At 39.4% G+C, this 17,231-nt stretch overlaps 1 protein-coding gene and 1 pseudogene across 1 annotated transcript in view; one reads left to right on the top strand and one right to left on the bottom strand.

Moving 5' to 3' along the window:
- Positions 1-17,231, bottom strand: part of ITPR1 (inositol 1,4,5-trisphosphate receptor type 1) — a 354,118-nt gene that overhangs the window by 273,903 nt on the left and 62,984 nt on the right. The window lies entirely within an intron of this gene.
- Positions 8,646-8,691, top strand: LOC112439435 (U7 small nuclear RNA; annotated as a pseudogene).

Genomic DNA, 17,231 nt, shown 5'->3' with positions numbered 1-17,231 from the left:
CATTAGAAAGTTTTAAGCAGAGGAATGACAATATGTAGCTTACATTCTTAAATTACTACTCTGGTTGTTCTATGGAAAGCAGACTGTAGGGGGGCAAGGATTGAGACCAGGAGACCAGTGAGAAGACTAGTATCACATGGTCCAGACAAGAGCCAATGGTGACTCAGAAAAAGGTGACAGTGATAGATGGGAAGCAGTCAGATGTAGGATATATTTCAAATATAAGTCAAGAGGATTTACTGAGGGACTAGATTAGGGCATGAAATAGAGAAGCCAAAAAAAGACTCCAAGGTTTGGATAGATGTGGAGAAATTAGAACCCTTGTACACTGTTGGCGAGATTATAAAACGAAACAACTGTAACGGAAAACAGTATGGAGTTTCTTCAAAAAATCACAAGTAGCGCTACTATATAATCTAGTAATTCCGGTTCTGGTATATAGCCAAAGAAATTAAAAGCAGGGTCTCAAAGAGATTTGCACACTCATGGTCATAGCAGCACTAATCCCAATCGTCAAAAGGTAGAGGCAACCCAGACGCCCAGTGATAAATGAATGGATAAACCAAACATGGTGTACACATACAGTGGAGTATTATTTCACCTTAAAAAGGAAGGAAATCATGTTACATGCTACAACACTGATCAACTATTAAGACATTCTGCTATGGGAAATAAGCCAGTCACAAAAACACAAATACAATATGACTCCAGTTATATGAGGTATCTAAAGTAGTCAAATTCATAGACACCAGAATGTAGAATGGTAGTTACTAGCGGATGGGAAGAGCAGGAAAAGGGGACTTATTGTTTAATGCGAACAGAACTTCAGATTTGCAAGATGAAAAAGTTCTGGAGATCTGTCTCACAGCAATGTGAATATGCCTAACACTCCTGAACTTTACACTTAAAAATGGTTAAAATGGTAAATTTTGTATTACCTGTTTTTACCACAATTTTTAAAAAATGAAACTCACATTATCTATTATGCTTGTGATATTAGTAAATAAAAATATGAAGCATCCTAATTAGCAAGACATTAAAGATCTAGTTTACTTAATCAGTGTCACACGAAGCTTTCAAATTTGCTTTCTTTTATAATATATATACTATATTAGAACTATAATATATGCATATAATTTTAAAGTATGAATATTTAACCAAGGATTTGATTCCGACATTTAAATAACTGGAAAACTGAAATTGCCATTTACTGAGAAAAGACTGGGAGAGGCAAATTATGAGGAGGAAATCAAGTGGTCTATGTGGGTGTAAGTTTGAGATGCCTATGAAATACATCCAAATGGACATGTGGAGTAGGATGTAGTATATGTGAGTCTGGAGTTCAAGGGAGAAGTCTAGGCTGAAGACAGAAACTTATGAGTCATCAGCATCAAGACAGCATTTCAAGTCATAGGACTGGACCCGCTCAATAAGCAAAGTAAAGAAAGAGATGAAGACTGAGCACTCAGCCCTAGGAGACTCACAAGTAGACTTAGGAATAACTAATCCATGAGCTAGGATTTAGGGATATGAATTAGACTCAGACAGTGAGGTCTAATTCATATCCCTAAATTCATAGTAGGTGCTTGAGCCACAAAACTGCATAAAATTAAAATTGATGTGGCCACAAAGGGTCATAAGAGTGGGGAGGGGGGCAGAGGGGGAGAAACAGAGAGGAGCAGAGATGAAAGAAGGGTCTCAAAGTCTAACATCTAGCAGTCCCAGTTCTGGTGAGACCTGCCCATTCTAGGTTTCCTATTTTTATAGGCCTGTGAGCTTCCCTGTTCTGTTTATGGTAATCTTCAAGCAACTTGAGTGGGTTTCTGTTCTTTACCCCCAAATATTCCCTGATGAAGGCCTAAAGAAGGGAGACAACACGTGTGGTAGGTAAGAAGTGAAATCAGGCCGGGTGTGGTGGCTCACACCTATAATCCCAGCACTTTAGGAGGCCCAGGCAGGAGGATTGCTTGAGCCCAGGAGTTCGAGACCAGCCTGGGCAATGTAGCAACTCTACATGAAATTTTAAAAACTTAAACCAGGCATGGTAACATGTGCCTGTAGTCCCAGCTACTCGGGAGACTGACGGGAGGATTGCTTGAGCCCCAGAGGTCAAGGCTACAGTTAGCTGTGATCATTCCACTGCACTCCAGCTTGGGTGACAGAGCAAGACCCTTTCCAAAGAAAGAAAAGAAAAAAAGGGAAGAGAAGAGAAGAGAAAAAAAGAAAAAGAAGTGAAATTACGTGTTATCAATAAAAATTCTAAATCTTATGTAATGAACTGCATCATTTAGTCCCAGCTCTTCACTCCTCCTTGTATCCATGCCCTCTGACATGAAACTTTGTAATGCCAATTTACCATAGGTGGGCAGGCTGGCTCTGACCCTTGACTTTGGACTCAGCCCAAAGAGACATGCTTTGGTCAGCAGATATGACACAAACAAAGGCTTCACGGACTTGTGCACTGGGCTAGCTCTCTAGAGCCGCTGTCATTGCCACAACTGCTGGAGAATGAGAGACAGATGGAGCAGACCCAAGTCATTCAGTCACCTCACTCTGTCCAACAGCAAGCCAACCCTCAGGCACATGGGTAAGCTCACCCAAGATCAGCAGAACCTCTGTGACCACAGACACATGTGCAAAAAAACACTTCTTGTTGTGTCTGCCTGAGGTTTTGGAACTGCTATGTGTCAAAGATAACTGATGCATCACATATAAAAACACACTTGGATTTGATCAACTTTCTTCTTATCCAGTTATCACCACTGATACGTGGGGACAACTTGGCTCCCCAAAATGGCCAAATATGGACGGAAAGTAATTGATAGGGCAAGAAAAGGGAGCTTTAAGACAAATCTAGATTATACAGAATGTGGTTGATCTATCCACAGCTACTGTAGAATTAAATGTCATTTTAAGGTTTATTGTACAATAAATATATAAATAAGCAAAATAATACAGAAGGCTATCAGGCATTCAGATTCTCCTATTCATGATTTGCTGTACAGGTGGTTAAAAACTAAAAAAGCAGTCTCTTGTTTTCTTTTAAGAAACAGTCTTTAATTCTTGTAGCATAAAAACATCATTCATCTTCAATGAGTGGTTACATGGTCTACTTGTAATTGTTAGGTCAGACTGTACACTGGCTTCCAAAAGCATTACTTAGAGGATGATTTTAAATACACTCACATTCACATTGCTTTCTTAAATGCTATTCACAGATTATAAGAAATTTTTAACACAGAAATGGCTATTTTATGAGAAGTGCAAACATTCATGATGAACTGAAATTAACATTTCAATAGTCTGTCCTTTTAATTTGATAATATCATGAGGCTCGGGAACTTAAGAAGTTTGAAAGAAGTCTAATTAATGACCTCACATTTGCCTCAGATAAAGTTTGAAATCTAATCATTTTCTTTCAGCAACTATATTTGTTTTCTATACTGAAATAGTAAGCCTCAAAGTATGAGTGTAAAAATACGCAATTCTCCAAAGTGAAGGGCAGCACAAGTGTGGCTATTATAGTTGGGACTCATTAACTCAAGAATATCAGTAAATACCAGCCCTCCACCACCCAACAATTTAAAAATGTTAAACTCCCACAAGAAGTTCTTTCCTTGAAACCTGAATATAATTGTCTTAGGTCTTTAATAGCCATTCAAAAAAATTAAATATGCATAAATGCATTCAACAACTGGTCTTCAAAAACCACTGCTATTCTAGAGTTCAATGTGAACAAAGTTTAAGGTTAAGGACTGATTTCAAAAACTATGCAACTCCCATGACAAGCTGGAAGATCTGTTCTCAAATATCAAAACACTCATGTACCCTTTTAAAGACATCTCTAAAACAGCTGTGTTACCTATGCTTGCAGACACATGGCATCATTGCTTCCCAGTTTTTAGATCATAGGTTCCATGATCCCTCTTACTACACAAAAAGAAAGTAAAAGGCATTTCTAAAAGGCATCAGAGATTTGAGTTTAAGAGCCTTTAGTTTATGGATGAGGCCAACGCAGAGGATCAGCAATGCACAAGCTTGTCACACAACGTTTCGTTTGTTGACGCTCAATATTCATTTTTCCATTGAAAACGTAGTCATAAAAATGAGTTGACTTATAAAAACATAAAATCTCCTTTGTTTATAAATCTAAACATACTGTTATACTGTTAGAATACTAGAAACTGTTTTAAAAATCAAATTTTATATTTTATACGGCCAAATATAAGGAAACACATCTTCCACACTGTCAACAAAATTAACTTTCTTTAAAATAAAAATAAGGGAAATTTAATGATGTCACTTTCCAGCTTAAAAACTTTCATGGGATCCCCCTGGATTCTACAAGATAAAAGTCCATGTGCCTTGAAGAGAGCATAAAAGAACCTGCCCCATTCACAGAGTTTGGATATTTGTCTCCACCCAAATCTCATGCTGAAATGTGATCCTCAGTGTGAGGGGTGGGGCCTGGTGGGAGGTGATGGATGGACTGAGTTCTCTAGAGATCTGGTAGTTTAAGAGCGTGTGACCCCCTCCCCATTCTTCTCTTGCTCCTGCTTTTGCCATGTGACATACCTTCCACCATGGCTAAAAGTTCCCTGAGGCCTCCCCAGAAGCTAAGCACAAGCCAGCACCATGCTTATACAGACTGCAGAACTGTGAGCCAATTAAACCTCTTTTCTTTATAAATTGCCCAGTCTCAGAGGTATTTCTTTATAGCAATGCAAGAAAAGCCTAATACACTCATAGAGCCCTCATCAACATTTTCAGCCTCATCTGGAACCATATCCGCCTGACACCTGGCTCCCTCTATTCCAGCCACACAACATGGCTCATTCCTTACTCAAACTATGGACTGCCATATCTCCTTGATTTTGCAGGCTGCGTTACCTTTGCTGGAGTGCCTCTGTCTACCTGGTCACTATCTATCCATGTGGCAAGACCTTCGAGATCTTGAAGCCATCCCTGCCTTCTTACCAGACACACTTCCTCCTCCCACACAGCTCCCTATATTACCAGCCACACTTCACACTGTCAATTAGTTCTTCACACAACTATCTTCCCCTTTTGGGTGAGGTTAGCTCCAGGGAAGAAATAATGCCTTAACCCAACTTGGGATCCCCTGCATCTGGCACATAATAGGTGTTCAGCAAAGCTCTGTGGAGTGAGCAAAGGGGAGAAGAATAAAAGAGAAGTTAAAATAGAAAAAGATGAAAGCATGCGGTCCTAAAAGACAGTAAGGATCTCAGCAGTAGAGTATGCCTAGTTTTTACTTTGTCTCAGTTCACATCAAAGTTTTTAATTTTGTCTTCTGAGGTTCTCCACAACAACATCACTAGCTACCAGAAAGTTTTAACACAAACTCTATGTAATGACCCTGGCCTCCAGGGCCCAACTATGTAAAAATCAGACTCTTAATCTCCTTCTCTTCTCAGGTCTGTGCCTTCAGGCTCCCCCATCCCCACCTCACTGCACCGACTTTGGCACAGATTTCAAATCAGTGACCACATACCTGATAAATACCTGATAAATCTATTGAGCAGCACTCTCACCTTAATTACTTGACTTACTGGGAGTGTTGATAGTGTCTGTCATTGAACCTCTCACACCTTTAAGAACTAGCTCAAGGTGGGGCACGGTGGCTCACACCTGTAACCCCCACACTGTGGAAGTCCAGGGCAGGTGGATCGCTTGAGCTCAGGAATTCAAGACTAGCCTGGACAACATGGTGAAATCCCATCTCTACTAAAAGTACAAAAAACTTAGCTGGGTATGGTGACGCATGCCTGTAGTCCCAGCTACTCGTGAGACTGAGGTGGGAGGATCACTTGAGCTCAGGAGGAGGTTGCAGTGAGCCAAGATGGCACCATGCACTCCAGCCTGGACGGCAGAGTAAGACCCTGTCTCAAAAAACAAACAAAAAAAAACTAGCTCAAGTGTCACCTCCTCTATAAAGCCCTCCATGACCCACCCCAGCCCCCAAGCCCACTGCACATGGTTGACTATCATCTTCATTCGCCTATCTCTAATCTCAGTTTGGACTTGGAGTCTAGCATGTTCTATGTTATACTGCAAACCATTATCAACATGTCTCCTTTCCTACAACAATTTAAAGTTGCAAGAAAAAAGGACTTGGTCTTCTTAGGCTTTATCTTCCCCCCTCCAACCTGGAACATAACACAAATTCAACAAGGTATTACTCTATTAGCAATCACGTCTTTTCTCCTGATCACTAGTGCTACAGGAATGGATAAAAAAGAGTAAGAGCTAAAGAAAAATAGTGACAACAAAGTATGAAATTGTCCAGTGTTACCCAGGTAAGAATTGAAGGGGAGACTCCACTTCTCTTCAATTAATGCTAATTGAACACATTACAGACCACACCCTACGAGCTTTCCACATATCAACTTGTTTAACTCTCACAACATTCCACTGAAATAGGTATTATTATCCCCATTTTACAGATGGGGAAACTGAGGTAAAGAGATTAAATGTCTTTCTTGAGGTCATTCCAGTGGTAAGTGGCACTGCCAGGATTCAACTCAGGCAGTCTTAACCTACATTGCATTACCTCTCAAGATACACAGCTAGGAGAAAGACTGCGGAACGGAAGATTGCCTAAGCTGAACAGAGAAAGAGAGAGGAAAAGAAGAGAATATGATAAACACTCAACTCTCCTGAGGAGGAAATTAAGAGAGGGAAAACTGGTCCTGACTACTCTTGGTGCCAACAGAATATCTAGTAGTGGCCAAGGCCCAGGCCCAGGTTGGGCTGATTACAGGCCAGAGTTGTATGGGAACAATGAAGGGAAGGTGGAGGAAAGAATCTGCATTGCATTCAGGAGGTTAGGAACCTGGGAAACACCTCAATTTTTGCTGAGTGTTTCAGTGTGTGTGTGTGTGTGTGTGTGTGTGTGTGTGTGTGTGTGTGTGTGTGCATGTGTCCCCATTCAGGCATCCTGGGCCAAATAGTCCTGGCTATTTCTCCCCACTCTCAACTCTGACCTGGCTCTGAACTCTAATTCTATCTGGCCTTTCTTGGCTGAACTGACCCACCTATTCCTTACCTTTAAGCTCTTTATTTATTCAGAGCTGAGGTTCTAGGAGCTGATTCAACAGATAGAGGTTTGCTCATAGTAGAGACTGGAATAAAGGTCAATACCTTCTGGGAAAACAACTCCTGTACAACAAACTACCACCCATACATAAAGTCAGAGTTCATTAAGGTAAGTGTCCATCTGAAAAGCAATGAGCAGACTCACGAGTTGAGGGTGGCTCTTAGAAGATCTATCCAACAGGGGAAGGAATGAATACAGCCCTGGAAAAATCTGAGGTTCAGTTTCCAAATTGGCTCTGAATTTGGCTTATGAATTCTTACAAGTCATTGACTTTTTGATTTATTTGTCCTCTGAATTTATAGATCTCCTCTCCATCTCCAACATACTTTTATGCAGTTCATTTGAGGATATGTTACAGCTCGTTGTACAGGGATTTGGCTACCAGGAAAAGCAATGGGCAAGACGGGGCCAGCATTACGCCGCTCAGATTCACTAGGAGTGAAGCTGAACTTCCTGGCACAAACCTTAGGTCAAAATGGCAATAAATGAAAAGGACAAGGAAACAACTGCAGCCCAATGTTCTCAAACATCAATATCACTTTTGATATTAATATACTTAGTGGAACATGAAAATCGCTTTTCAAACCACTTGGACATTCATCTCCAAATTTCTGAAGTTGCACTCAATTTAATTCCCTAGAAGTTGAAATTTTAATTCTGTTTCAATATCAATCACATTTCCACTTAGCACAGAGTCAGCTGTTCAATTGTTTGCAGAATCCAATCTAGTTCAAAAGAGAATTAGTAGCCATTCCGACCTTCGTCTTGGGGAGACAATCAATACAGCCTGCTCTCTGTGGGAACACACTCTCCTGCGGGCCAAGGGGAGATGCTGACCCCAACCAGGAAGGAGAAAGACTGTTGATTTCTTGGCACCAGGAGGCAAAATTTAATTTAACTTTAAGTGTTCATGAGCTTTTCATCCTCAAAGTGCTTCACAAGTATTAACTAATTAATCTTCTCAGTACTGCTGCATATTACATAAGCTCTTTCGGGGATAAAGAACAAGGGAGGCATTGAATGGACCAGGTGGTAGAATTAGGAAGATAAGAAACTAACCTCACAATGAGAAACCTTTTATGTGGAGGTGCTATTAGTGGCTAGGGCAGGCTCCAGTGCTAGTGGTTGTGACTATTCTATCAACTCTAGCAGTAAGAAAAATCATGCTGAAACTAGGGCTGCGGTGATGAGCTGAAGGTTCTTTCTGGAACTAAGCCTCAGTTCCCTCAACTGTCAAGTGAGGCTGCTCACAGAACAAACTCCAGAGGGTGCTTATGAGGAATCAACAAGGTGACACATTCAAGATCTTATCACAGAGGAGCCTACCAATGCTCAGTACACACCAGATGTTATTAAATAAAAAAGGGGCCGTGGCTTCCAGGTGTCTGAGCAAAAAATGGGTTAAACAGCTTCAAAATGTTTGCAGGTATTGTCCGTATTTTCCTTTGTGAGAGACAATGAATTTAGCCAAATTATATGCACCTCTTTTATGAACTCAACTGTGTCCCCATTGTAAAATTCCTATGCTGAGTGTTACAGCTCTTTTAGAATTTGTCTAGCGCTGGAAAACCCCTTTTTTAAACTCCTGTGTTGAAGTCCTAACCCTCAGTCGCTCAGAAAGTGTCTTAGACAGTTCAGGCAGCTTTAAAAAATATCATAAATTAAGTGGCCCATAAACAACAGAAACGTATTTCTCAGAGTTCTGAAGGCCTGGAATTCCAAGATCAAGATGCCAGCAGATTCAGAGTCAGGTGAGGGCCCCGGTTCACAGATGGCACCTTCTTGCTGTGTCCTCCCATGGTGGGAGGAACTGGGGGCACTAATCCCAATCACCTCTCAAAGTACCCAGCTCCTAACGCTACCTTGGTTATCAGGTTTCAACATAGGAGTTTCAGGAGGACAAAAACATGCAGAACGTGACTCATTTGGTAATTCGTTCATTACAGATGTCATCAGTTAAGATGAGGTCACACTGCAGTGGGGTGGGACCTATTCCAACATGACTTAGATTCTTATAAAAAGGGTAAATTTGGAGAAGGCCACACCTGTACAAAGAAGACACGCAAACATGAAGGCAGAAGAAATACAGCAGAGCCAAGGAACACCAAAGACTGCCCGCCAACCACCGGGAGCCAGGCAAGAGGCATAACGGATTTCTTCCTATGCCTTCAGAAGGAACCAATCCCGGCCGGGTGTGGTGGCTCACGCCTCTAATCCCAGCACTTTGGGAGGCCGAGGTGGGTGGATCAGCTGAGGTCAGGAGCTCGAGACCAGCCTGACCAACACGGTGAAACCCCGTCTCTACAAAAATTCAAACATCAGCCGGGCGTGGTGGCACACACCTGAAATCCCAGCTACTCAGGAGGCTGAGGCAAGAGAATCGCTTGAACCCCGGAGGTGGAGGTTGCAGTGAGCCGAGATCACGCCACTACACTCCAGTCTGGGTGACACGGTGAGATTCCGTCTCAAAAAAAAAAAAAGAAAAGAAATCAACTCAGCTGACACTTTGATTTAGGTGAGACAATAAATTTCTGTCGTTCAAGCCATTCAGCTTGTGGTACTTTGTTGCAGCAACCCTAGCAAATGAATAAAACCTCTATATATGATTAGTTTTGTTTAATAAACACCCATGAACCCACCAAATCCTGCACACAAGCACACTGGTCTGTGGAGTCACAGGTACGCAAAAATATCCGCATGAAAAAATCTAGCACCGTTCAATCTTGAAGCCAAAGAGAGAGTAAAGGGAGCACTGAACATCAACACAACTCAGGGTACCAGAAACACGTACTCTGCAATTTCGTAGGAAATCAAATTTTTATCACCCAAACTTCACGTGGCTAATAAAAACCCAACTTATGTAATAATTCTCAATATGCATACAGAGAGGACAAATTGCTTTTTTTTTTTTTTTTGAGACAGGGTCTCATTCTGTCACCCAGGCTGGAGTGCAGTGGTGTGATCCCAGCTCACTGCAGCCTCGATCTCCCAGGCTCAAGAAATCCTCCTACCTCAGCCTCCTGAGTAGCTGGGACCACAGGTGTGCATCACCATGCCCAGCTAATTTTTTTTATTCTTTGTAGACGTACGGTGTCCCTATGTTGCCCAGGCTGGTCTTGAACTCCTGGGCTCAAGCAATCCTCCTGCCTTGGCCTTTTGAAGTGCTGGGATTACAGGTGTGACACCCAGCCAACAAATTAATTTTTACATGGTCTTGACTACTCCCTGAGGTGTGCGTGGGCCAAGACACACCAATAGGCTCCCTGCTGTTCAGCTTTCTTACTGTTTCTCCAACACTGCACGTACCTACATCATAGCTTTTACCCTTGGTGTTCCTGATGCTAGCATACTGTGTCCCCAAAGATACACGTGGCCAGCTCTTCCTAAACTTGTAAGTGTCAACCTCTATGTTACCTCCTCCAGAAGATTTCCCTAACTGCCCTATCTAGTGCTGGCCCACCCATCCCACCCCCAGTCATGCTGCATCACATCCTCCTTATTTTATATTCTTTCCAGTGTTTATCACTCTGATGTAATCTTGTTCATTACGTATTGTTTGCTTCTTGGTGTCTGTCTCACTCCACTAGAATGTAAGTTCTATGGGGGCAGAGACTACATTTGTCTCACTCAACACTATCTCCAGTGCTTAGCATGGTGCACAGTGCACTGCACACTTGATTATTTTTTTTTTTAATGAATGCGTACCACCTTCAAAGGTGAGTCATTTTTAGCTAAGTGCAAAGTCTTGCAGTTTATTCAAGGGAGAACCACTAGCCGGTGCAATTATAAGATCCTGGAAAATCTCAACATACAGGGTTGGCAAATCTAAAACCTGAGATATTGGTAATGCATATTTAAATGATCCCTACTATAAACAATTTGCTGAATGTAATATAAACATGCCAGATAGTCCTTCCTAAGTAACCTTAGTGTAAACAATTAGTCCAACTGCTTCACTCACTATCTTTTTGCACATACTATCAGTAAAATAGTATGTGCAAACAAAATAAATAAAATTAAAATGAAGAAATCTATGGTTATCATAAGCCAACCTTTTAATAAAATTGGGACTATTACTATCCAAAATGCAAACCTACTTGCTGCAACTTAACATTACTGTCTAATAATTTTTCTTAGAAAAAATAGAAATTGAGAATTACTTTTAGAATAGCAAGATATTTTGATGAGCTGTATCTAAATTCCAGTCTTTTACAGCAGGCTTGTCCAACCCACGGCCCAGGATGGCTTTGAATGCAGCCCAACGCAAATCTGTAAACTTTCTTAAAACATCATGAGATTTTTTTTTGCATTTATTTATTTATTTATTTAAGCTCATAAGCTGTTGTTAGTGTATTTTCTGTGTGGCCTAAGACAATTCTTCTTCTAATTCTTCTTCTAGGGAAGCCAAAAGATCGGACACCCCTGTTTTACAGGTTCAAAAAGTAAACAAATGTTAAAGACAAAATTGAATAAATGTCAATGGCCTAGGAGCTATTCAATTCAACTTGTCTAAATCATTCCTCTAAGAAAAATAGCCATCCTGAGTCATGAGCTCTGAATCCTCAATGTGACCTTTGAGCAAAATAAACAGTTATCTGTTTATATTTTAAAATAGTTATTGGCAGGTCTATTGCTCATGTTCTTTTAACCCACGTTAAATTAAAAAATAAATCCTTTAAGTCATTCAGGCTAAACCATGAATATTACAAACCAACGCTACGATTAAAAAAAATAATAAAGAAGTCCCCAGGCCAATTTAACACCATCCGAAATCCACCCAGATCCAAAAATCTGAGTTAAGTTAACTAATATACATTCTTTCTTATTTTCTCCTTTCCACTTCTTTTTTGTCCTATATTGAGCATTGGACCCAAAAAAGTAAGTTTGAACCTAGAAATGTAGTGAGTTTCGTTCTTAGGACACATATTCTATAAAATTATGTATTTGCAAAAGTCAACAGGTTTAATCCCCCACTCCCCACCGGCCAAAAAAAAAAAAAAGCTGGAAAGCTGGTCAAATCAAGCTGGGATTTCTTGAGCCATTATTAACCACTCAGTCTCAATATCATTATCAGTCACTGGAATTGGTCGTATATTTTTAGGACAGTACAGGTAGACAATGGGAAATTCCACGTCATCCTTCTCCATTAGGGCAGCTGCTGCATTTGTTAAGATAGAATTTCACTCTCGTCATTATCAATTCCAGAAAGAATCAGCTACTAGGCCAAGTAGATCATCTCATTTCATATGAGACTATTTATTCAAAACGACTCAGCACTTACAAACATATACTACATACAGACAATTAGCAAATCGCAGCTAACCAGGTCAGCTGCTAAAAATAAATCAGGAGACATTAAACCCAAGATTCTCCTCCTCGTTCTATGGACATCTCCAGCAGAATCAACGAACACAGCACCTAAGTCATCAGCCTGCATCCTCAAAGCAGCAAAAGGCCATCTTGAAATCAATTCATTGGCCCCCAAGTTGTCTAGGATCCTGGATTCAAAGCACCTATGTTTTAGCAAAATTCAAAAGGTTAAAAGAACATGAACAAAAAGCCAATCAAACCAAGATAGAAGTTCTAGAACATTCACTAACCACTCAGTTACGTTATAATAAGTCGCTGTCACCTCTATTTCTTCCCTCCATGAGACCTTGGGGATAGATTAAGTGGCAGAGGCTGAATTACTGTATCTACATGCACCAAAGTTAATCTGTTCCTCCAGAACTGTTCAAGAAGATTCTTTCAAGGCTGTAATGTGACTAACATTTTTTTCTTTCTCCTTGAAAGAAAAAGTCCAAATCCAGTTCTCTCTTCTTCCAGAGAAAGCTTAACATGAAAGTCACCTCATGCTTAACACAAAAGTCGCCTCTTATGCTTCTGGATTATTCCATAAACACATGATTTAAAGAAAGAAGGAAAAAACAGATACTATTCAATTTGGTTTTTCCTTCTTTCTTTAAAAATAGGAAGTTGATATCAACATTGAGCATTAAAAACTCTACAAAATAATAAATAATGTATGTGTATACCATCAATAAAATTTTATTACAATTTTGTTTAAAAAATCTACACAACATTCTGAGACCTGAGAGAGAATCTTATTACATTAACTGGGGGAAGTGCCTTTACCTTTTATTGGTGAAATATAAGAAAAAGTAGCCTACAATTTGCTCCCTACTTTTTATTTGTTTGTCCATCTGTGCATCCACCAATCCATATATATGCCAAATGCAGGATTTCTGTGCTGCAGTTACTTAAGCATTTTTTAATTCATGGACGTGCCAAGTACTGTTCCAAGGTCTTTTCAAATAGGAAACCATTTAATCTTATGAGCCAGGACTATTTTCTCCATTTTACAGATGAGGAAACTGAGACATAGAGAGGTTAAGCAAGTCACCCAAAGTCACGGAGCTATTTAGTAGGAGAGCCAGAGTCAAAACCAAGCAGTCTGGCTCTAGAACTCATGCTCTGAAACAGTACATAACGCCGCCTCTTAGGAGGAGAGACTAGCATGTCAAATTGGGAGGCCCTATACAGTTTAGTGATTAAGGGTATTAGAAAGACCTTGTTCCTATACAGGCTGTCATTTACTAGCTGAGTGACCCTGCACAAAGTTACCTAATCTCCCTGGGCTTCAGATTCCTTGTGTGGATTATATGGATTCTCCCACAGTGTGTGGTATGGATAAAAATAATTTAAAACACTTAATAAAATGGCTGGCTCCTAGTAAGGAATCCATTAACTATTAGCTTTAAAAGTAATTACTTCCATGTGGCAAAATGCTTTGGCAGGCATGTCCACAAACTGCCCTCTCTGATTAGACTAAAAAATACTGGAGAATAATTATTTTTACTCATCTTGGCATGCAAAGAATTGTGCCCAGAATAACTGATGTGTAAAGGTTCCTGCATTTGAGATGTTTAAATTTAGTCATTAAAAACAAGTTTTTATAAAAATACACTTACAGAGAATATAAGACTTTTAAAATATGTAAAGTTGTCTATACTTTTTAACCATTAAAATTTTAAAAGCCAATTAAAACTTCTTAAAAAATTTTAATCAAATTAATGCATGCACACATTTTTAACATCAAATATTATTCAGTAAGTCAATGGCATGATAAAAAGGAAAAGAGGACTATTCAAGATTAAAAGACTCAGAAGAGACTAGAGAGACATAACACCCATACACAAGAGGGGGCTTTGTTTGGAACCTGACTTGAACGTATTAACTATTAAAAAAAAAAAAACAACTTTTTCAGGTGGGCACAGTTGCACATGCTGTAGTTAACTACACAGGAGGCGAAGGCAGGAGGATCATTTGCACCCAGGAGTTTGAGACCAGCCTAGGCAACATAGCAAGACCCCATCTCTAAATAATAATACTACTAATAAAATTAAAAAGTATTTTTTCAATCAAACAAAATTCAATATGGTAATAAGGAATTGTTAGTTTTGTTAGGTATAATAATGGTATTGTGGTTATCTAAGTAGATGTCCTTTTTCTTGAGATGCGTTTGGAAGTATCTGGGGTCAAATGGCATGATATTTGAATTTTTTAAGATACCAGCAAAAAAAAAGAAAAAAGACAGATGAAACAAAAATGGTAAAATGTGGAATACTGTTAAGGCTAGTGGGTTCTTGGGGGATCACTGCATCACTCTATTTTTCTGGATTCGTACCTGCACCAGGAGCTCCTTTTCCCAAATGCCTCTCCAGAGAAGACATATTCATAGTTCTTTTACTTCCTAGTCATTATTTTCCTTTTAAAAAGATTAAACTGCTATTTCCTTGCCTATGTATGTTTTCATTTTTTAAAAAAGTAGTCCCTTTAATTCCTGTTGCATCACCTACAATAACTCTTAACTGCCCAACTTTGATATCATTAGAGCCCTCTTCACTTTTCCACGTCTTTCCATTCCTTACCATCTATTGTCTATATTTTTACTTTCATATCATTGAGGTTGATTAGCATTACTGTTTTATAACCACGAGCTTTGTAATTTGTCTATAAATTGATTGTGTTTATATTATAACCATGTAAATATTTTTCTATGCATCTCAAATAATGTAATATGAATACATTTCAATTTTAGCTCAGTTTTAGTTTTTCCTGGAGTTTCTAATTGCTTTTATTTTTCCTTGCACTATTTGCCATTAGTATGTCCTTAACTTTCTTCAAACTCTTCATCATATCAGGCATTCTATTGGGTAGCTGTATGTCCAATTAAGATTCTCCCCCTACATCTTAGATATGTTAAACCTGTCAAATGATGGAAGAAATTCTAAACTCAGAACATCTATTCTTAAGCATACGTTCCAATTTTTTAAACTGAATTGAGAAGTTGGCCGGTTTGAGAATGGTCCAAACACTTTACTAAACTTATTCTGAGGGGGACAAATGATGTTCTTGCAGGAAAGAGAAAAGAAAGTGAAGGAGGAGGTTTTAAAAAGCAGCTTATGTGGATGTAATAAAACTCACTTTATAACTAGAGGGTTTCACCATAAATTTATGAATACCAGTGAATTTATAGTGAGCGCTAAAATAACCATATTTTTTTAGAAAGGAGGTATGCATCCACATGAAACTCTAATTACATTTACATTTAGAATAATTGGGAACACCCCTACCCCCATCTGGCTTCTGAGTCATATCCCTACACTATAACTTTAATATAGGAAAAAAGTATAAAATCTGCAAAAATAATGTGAAAGAAAAAGAAACCTCAAACAATTAGTTTACAAACAATGCCAAGTGCTAAAGAAATATATAATCCTTGAAGCTTGAAAGCCACAGATCACTACTCAGAGGTCTGTCAAAAGCTTTAGCCAAAATATTTCATCAAAAGCAGGCCCAACTGAACACAGTCAAAAGGGAATTATCATGGCCAACCTGGGCAACATAGCAAAAACAAAAAAAAGTGGGGGGTGGTGAACAACACAGTGATATGGTTTGGCTGTGTCCCCACCCAAGTCTCATCTTGAATTGTAGCTCCCATAATTCCCACTTGTCATGGGAGGGACCTGGCGGGAGGTAATTGATTAATGGAGGCGGGTCTTTCCCATGCTGTTCTCATGATAGTTAATAAGTCTCACAAGATCTGATGGTTTTATAAAGGAGAGTTCCCCTGCACCTGCTCTCTCTTGCCTGCCACCATGTAAGATGTGTCTTATTTCCTTCTTCACCTTCAGCCATGATTGTGAAGCCTCCCCAGTCATGTGGAACTGTGATTCAATTAAACCTCTTTCCTTTATAAATTACCCAGTCTCGGGTATGTCTTTATTAGCAGCGTGAGAACAGACTAATACACACGGTGATTAAGAGTTGAGATTCTGGGCTCAAGTCATCAATTGTCAATCACTAAATTGGTGATATCGGGCTGTAAAAATCTTACTACATTGTCCTTTCTGTAAAGAGTTGCCATCTGACTAGGTGTTGTGAGGACTAAATGAGAGACTGCATACGAAACATTCAGCACAATGTTAAGTAAAGGCTAGTCACTGATAATATTATCAGCACTCAAAAGCCATCTTGTGCCTGAATGCTTGACCATTTCTCCTCAAAAGAGTTTGTCTGATGATCCTTGGTATTTACTCAAAGAAGCTGAAAAAATATGTCCACACAAAAACCTGCACAGGGATGTTTCTAGCAGCCTTATTCATAATTGCCAAAACTTGGAAGCAACCAACATATCTTTCAGTAAGTGAATGAATATAGAAATCATGGTATATCCAGGCAATGTAATATTACTCAGCGCTAAAAAGAAACGGGCTATAGAGCCATGAAAAGACATGGAGGAAATTTAAATGCACATACAGAGTGAAAGAAGCCAATCTGGAAAGGCTATGTAGTGGAAGATTCTAACATTATCACATTCTGGAAAAAGCAAAACTAGGGAGATTAAAAAAAAAAATCAGTAGTTGCCAGGGGTTGGGGGGAGGGAAGAATAAATAGGAGGAGCACAGAGATTCTTAGGGCAGTGAAACTATTCTGTACGATACTTCAGTGATCTATAGATACATCCCATTATACATTTGTCCAAATCTGTAAAATGTATGACTTCGAGAATGAACCCTAACGTAAATGATGGTCTCTGGGTGATACTGAT

The sequence above is a fragment of the Pan paniscus genome, chromosome 2 (genome assembly GCF_029289425.2).
Source record: "Pan paniscus chromosome 2, NHGRI_mPanPan1-v2.0_pri, whole genome shotgun sequence".
NCBI lineage: Eukaryota > Metazoa > Chordata > Mammalia > Primates > Hominidae > Pan > Pan paniscus.
This window is presented reverse-complemented; position numbering and strand designations above follow the sequence as displayed.